Here is a 6,622-nt window from a genome sequence, read left to right as displayed (position 1 = left end):
ACATCTCAGGCTTCAAGGGAGGCTCCTGGTCTTAGCTTGTGAAGCCCATTCTGTTCATGGGGGACCTAAGCACACACTAGGAAATCCCTAGGTTGGCAGTCTTAAGTCCCTGTCTTAGGACACTGCCAGTCCACGTCTTCAGGGATGACCTCATTTTCTTCACTGAGTAGGAATGTAGGTACTTGCTGGCTCTTTCGAGCACCAAGAGGAGCTCCCCTCAAGGCTGAAGAAGTGGGTATGGAAGAAACAGTATCCCCTGGCTTCAATCAGACCACTGTAATAATAAGTAATCAAAAGTACTTGTTAGCTAATCCAGATGCTTTTTAGTTCTTAGGTAGGTCAAGGGTCTCCAGTGCTGTCTGTGTTTTGGAAACAGCAGCATCCAGAGTATAAAGAGCTGGAGCTTTGAACTGAAAGAGACCTGGCATTAAATTCCTTCCCCGCTGTTGGAGCTGACTCACAGGGGTTCAAGACGGCTAACTTTTCCCAACTGTGCTGAGAGCACGAGCTTAACCATGGCGGGAATATTTATACCACAGAACTAGGTAAATACTAAGACTCAGGGCTTTCTAAATTGTTCTAGAAATAAGGCTTATGAGCACACCACTGGCCCAGGCTGCCACAACAAGATAATAGGCAACGTCAAGTTCTCTCATCAATGCCTCTGGCTTTTAGTTGGTGGTTTTCTGACGACCTCTATATCACACATGGGAAGTGGAAATCAACATGACAGGTATGTTTGTTATGTATCGCTGTGTAACAAATTGCTCTGAAATGTATTGGCTTAAAGTAATAGCAGGCCTTACCTCTTGTAGTTTCTTTGAGCCAGAAATTTGGGAGAGACTTGGCTGTGTGGTTCTGGATTGGGGTCTGTTAGAAAAGAGCAGGCAAGATATCATCTGGATTTCCAGTTGCCGGAAGCCACAGCTGGAGGATCTGAGCAAAGTTTATTCACTCCTATGACCAGTGACTTCATGTTGGCTGTTGCAGGAGGCACCAGTTCCTGGTCCCATGGACTTTATCATCGGATTGCTTGAAGGCTTTTACCCTTTGAAAGCTGGGTTCCTCCTGAAAGAATAATCCAAAAGAGCAAGATAAAAGCTGCAATGTGTTGGATGACTTAGCTTTGAAAGTCAGATTTAAATTCTGCATTTCCACAATATCCCGTTGGTCACACATCAGCCCTATTCTATGTAGAAGAGGACTATAGCAGGGGGTAAATGCTAGAAGGAAGAATTATTGGAAGGTCTTGAAGCCTGCCTACCAAAATTTATATAGAGAAATTGTAATTTGCTCATCCGAGAGGACTGGTAGCAAATCATTTTCTCCTAAATCCCATGGCCACCTGCCTGATATCTGTAGCAAATAGTTGTGTGTGTGGTTTTTTTTCCCCTAAGCAATAAAAAAGGGGGGGAGGGATGGTCATTGGATGGGCAAACAAATGACAGTGTCTGCCACATTATACACTCTCCAGACAAGAAACCCTTCTTGTGTCCACTGGACAATTGGCCTCTACATGTTTCCTCCAAGCTTATTAACCAGAATAAATTGCTCTTGTGTCTTTTATGCTTGGTTTGCACAAGCCAACTTTGTGTCTCTCTGATTGAATAGACAGCCTTTTCATGAGGTGGGGCTGGATCTCCGAGCAGAGAGCAAAAAAAGAAAACGACTGATGTGCAAAAGAGTTTTTTTGCCTCTGAGGAGACAAGGGTAACTGCTTCTACCACGTTTGGCCTGATCGCAGGTACATAATTCTGAAGCTGCTGCTTGCTGGGTTAATATCCAGGTGGAAGGAAAATGTTCTGTGACTGCTCCCTAGGCAGTTGTCTCTGGAAGTATTTGAAACATTTTCAGAACAGTGTACAGTGAAGGCAGGAGAGGTAAAAGCAGTTTTTATAACAAAGTAATAATGATGATTAATATTTGAGTCCTTGATAGTATAATGGCACAAATGAGTTCCAAGGTAAGAAGATACTGTGCCCTTCACATCACAGACTATGTTTTTCACTCAAAACTTTAATATGGAGAGCTCAAAACAATTAAGTTCCTTCACCTTGTAAAAAGATTTGGATAAAGCAGGAGCCACAAGGTCCTCTCCGTATTCCCTCCAATGCCCAAATTGAAAACTTAAATCCAAATATTCTCAAATAGAAAATACGATGTGTTTTCCTCCTAACAGACCTAGAGCTGGGTCTGAAACAGAAGGCTTTGAAAGTAGCTTTCTTTATGAATTAGATCATTTGTCCCAGCCACCTATAATGAGTGTACTGTGTAGAAAATCACACCAGGCCCAAGATGTGCCAGACTCCATTGAGCCATTTGTGATGGGATCACTAGACAGGCAGATTAAAGAACTGTGTTACACAGCGGTGTCTAAAATTCAGCAAGGCGCAAGGTGAGTCCCTCCTAATTACCATGAAGACCGAAGGGAGGGATGGGGGTTGGATGGCAAGATCATAGGGATGAATGTAACTGGTTATTTTCAAAGGGTCCCAAATGAACATCTCTATCGACCTGAAGTGAAGTTCCCCGTCTCTTCCTAGACACTCTTAAATGTGTTCTTGTCAAAAATCCCTTGTAACAGGGTGTTTTGCAGAGCAAATGTTTTTAATTTTGATAAAGTCAGATTTATCAGATTTCCTTCCTTTCCTTTTGGTGTCTAGTGTAAGAACACTTTGGCTGGTTCTTACAGCCTGTAGTTTTTTTCCCTAAGATTTTTTTCTACAGGTTTTATAGTTTTACACTTTATATTTATAAGTCCATGGCCCATTTTAAGTTGTTTTTTATATGCAACGTGAAGTTAGGTCAAGTTTCATTTTTATTTATTTGTTTATGCCTACAGATGTCCAGTTGCACCATTTATGTATGCTTCTGTGCCCTCACCCAAAATCAGGTGAGCGGGGCACCTGGGTGGTTCAGTGGATTAAGTGACCGAGTTTGGCTCAAGTCATGATCCCAGGGTCCTGGGATCGAGTTCTGCATTGGGCTCCCTGCTCAGCAGGGAATCTGCTTCTCCCACTCTCTCTACCCCTTCACCTTGCTCGTACTCTTTCTCAAATAAATAAATAAAATCTCTTAAAAAAAAAAATCAGGTGGGCGTATTGGTATGGGCCTTTTTCTGATTTCTCTGGTTCTGTTCCGCTGATCTACATGACTGAACTTCTGTCAATACTAAATAGTCTGGATGCCTATAGCTCTATAAGAAGCCTTGAAATTGGATAAATGGATTCCTTCCAGTTTATTCTTCCTTTTCAAAAAATTTAAGGTATTTAAGTTCCTTTGCCTCCATATATAATTTTTAAAACCTATATCTATACAAATTTTTGCTAGGATTTTAGTAAGAATTGCATTATAGGGGTGGCTGGGTGGCTCAGTGGGTTAAGCCCCTGCCTTCAGCTCAGGTCATGATCTCAGGGTCCTGGGATCAAGTCCCGCATCAGGCTCTATGCTCGGCAGGGAACCTGTTTCCCCCTCTCTCTCTGCCTGCCTCTCTGCCTACTTGTGTTCTCTCTCTCTGTGTCAAATAAATAAATAAAATCTTTTTTAAAAATTGCATTATACCAAAAAAATAAATAAATAAATAAATAAAAATTGCATTATACCTGTATATCAGTTTAGAGAGAATGAACACCTTTACTGTGTTGAGTCTTCCAACTCATGAACAAGATGTGTTTCTCCATTTACTTAAGTCTTTTTTTATTTCTTTCATCAGCATTGCACAATTTTCAACATGTAAGTCCTATACATGTTTTGTTAGATTTACACCTAAGTTTTCCATTGTCTTTGAGCAATTGTAAATGGTATTGTATCTTGATTTCACATGCTAGCTGCTAATATATAAAAATAGAATTGGTTTTTGTATCTTTTTCTTTTTTCTTTTTTTTTTTTTTTTTAAAGTAGGCTCCACGCCCAGCATGGAGCCCAGCATGGAGCCCAGCATGGGACCTGAAGTCATGACCCTGAGATCAAGATCTGAGCTGAGATCAACAGCCGGACGCTTGCCCAACTAAGCCACCTAGGCACCCCTGCACATTTTTCTTTTATCCTACAATCTTGCTTGTAGGATATTTGTTAGTTCTAAGAGTATATTTGCACATTTACTGGAATTTTCTGTAGACCATTTATCATCTGCAAATAGAGGCAGATTTATGTCTTTCTTTCCAATCTGTATGCTATTTACTTCCTTCTCTTGCTGTTGTTATGCTAGTTAGAACTTATGGCACTATATTAAGTAAGAGTTATGAAACTAGACATCCTTACTTTGCTCATGGTCTTGGGGATAAAGCATTTATTTTTTTCATCTTTAAGTATGATGTTAGCTCTAATATATATTTTTTTACCCTTAGAGAAAACTTTATAGCTTTCTCATTTTGTCTTTGGTTTTGGTATTAGGGTAATGATATCTTCTTAAACTGAGAAGTCTTCCCTCCTATTGTCTACAAGAGATTGCGTAGAATTGGTATTAATTTTTCTTTAAACAGTTAATAGAATTCTCTGGGTCTGGAGATGTTGTTTCTGGGAGATTTTAAATTATAAACTCAATTCCTTCAATAGTTGTAGGGCCTATTAAATGGGTGAGTTGTGGTCATTTGTGCTTTTTAATGAAATGATCCATTTCATCTACATTGTGAAATTTATGTATATATAACTGTGTGTGGTATTCCCATATTAATCCTTCTGCTATCTGCAGAGTCTGTAACAATATCCTTGTTTCATTCCTGACACTGATAATGTGCATCTTCTTTCTTTTATTCTTATCACTCTTATTAGAGTTTTGTCAATTTTATTGACTTAAAAAAATCTGTTTTATTGATTTTCTATATTACTTTTTTGTTTTCAATTTCATTGATTTTTTTTCTCCTCTTTATTACTTCCTTCCTTCTGCTTGTTTTGGGATTATTTTGCTCTTCTACTTATAGATTCTTGAGGTGAGAGCTTAGATAAGTGAGTTAAGACTTTTCTTCTTTTTTAACATTGAGATATAATTGACATGTAACATAAAGATTTGATATATGTATATATTGTGAAATGGTCATCACAATAACCCCAATTAATATCAATTACCACACAGAATAACAGATTTTTTTTTCCTTGGGTTTAGAATTTTTTAAAATCTCTTCTATTAGCAAATTTCAAATATACAATAAAATATTGTTAATCATAGTTACAGTGCTACACATTACCTCCCCTGATTTATTTATTTTATAACTGAGAATTTGTACCTTTTTATCACCTTCAGTCATCTTGCCCACCCTCTGTCCCCTGCCTCTGACACATACCAATCTGTTCTCTGTATCTGTGAGGTTGTTTCTTTAGAACTTGTTTTTTAAGATTCCACATATAAGTGAGATCATATGGTATTTGTTTTTCTCTATGACTTGTTTCACTTAGTGTAATGCTAAGTTCCACCCATGTTGTAGTAGCAAATAGCAAGATTTCTTTCTTTTTTGTGGTTGAATAATATTCCATTGAATATATACCATATTTTCCTCAACCACTCATCCATCGATGGACACTTAATTTGCTTCCAGGTCTTGGCTGTTGTAAGTGATGTTGCAATGAACATAGGGGTGCAGATATGTTTTGGGATTAGTGTTTTTGTTTCTTTTGGGTAAATACTCAGAAGTAGAATTGCTGGATGATACACTTTTTAATTTTTTTGAGGGAACTCCATACTGCTTTCCACTTTTCTTCTTTTCTTTTTTTTCAAGATTTATTTATTTATTTATTTGACAGACAAAGATCACAAGTAGGCAGAGAAGCAGGCAGAGAGAGAGGAGGAAGCAGGCTCCCTGCTGAGCAGAGAGCCCGATGCGGGGCTCGATCCCAGGACCCTGGGATCATGACCTGAGCTGAAGGCAGAGGCTTTAACCCACTGAGCCACCCAGGCGCCCCTACCTTTCTTCTTTTCTAATAAGTGCCTTTAGTTCTACCAGTTTCCCTCTCAGCGTTGTTTTAGCTGTGTCTCACAGTTTCATATGTTGTAACTGGGTTAAATGCCCTTTAAAATTTTCCCTTGAGACTTCCTCTCTGACTCATGGATCACTTAGAAGTGTTCTGTTTAGTTTCCCAGTGTTTGGAGGTTTTCCTGTTAGCTTTCTGTTACTGATTTCTAATTTGATTCCATTGTGATCAGAGAACATACTGTTTATGATTTTAATTACTTTAAATTTGTTAAGGCTTATTTTATGGCCCAAGATATGGTCATTCTGGTGTATGTTCTGTGATCCCTTGAAAAGAATATGCATTCTGCTGTGGGTAGGTGGGGTGTTCTAGACATGCTGATCAGGTATGTTCTTTGATGGTGTGTTGAGTTCCTCTCTATCCTGGCTAATGTTCTATTTAGTTTTTTTCTCAATTACTGACAGGGAGGCATTGAAGTTTCCCACTGTAATTGTGTATATTTCTAGCTCTCTGTCAGTTCTATCAGTTTTCGCTTCACATATTTTATAACTCTGCTGTTTGGTGCATACATTTAAGATTGCCATGTCTTCTTGGGGAATTTATACTTTTTCTGCTATGAAATTCTTTTGACTCTGGTAATTTTCTTTGCTCCCAAATATCCTTTATCTGGCATGATCCTGCCACTCCTGAATTCCTTTGACAAAGTTCTCCTCTGTCC

This window comes from Enhydra lutris, unplaced genomic scaffold, assembly GCF_002288905.1.
Source record: "Enhydra lutris kenyoni isolate GAN:26980312 unplaced genomic scaffold, ASM228890v2 scaffoldscaffold12, whole genome shotgun sequence".
NCBI lineage: Eukaryota > Metazoa > Chordata > Mammalia > Carnivora > Mustelidae > Enhydra > Enhydra lutris.
The sequence above is the reverse complement of the archived record's forward strand: the minus strand, read 5'-3'. Positions refer to the sequence as shown.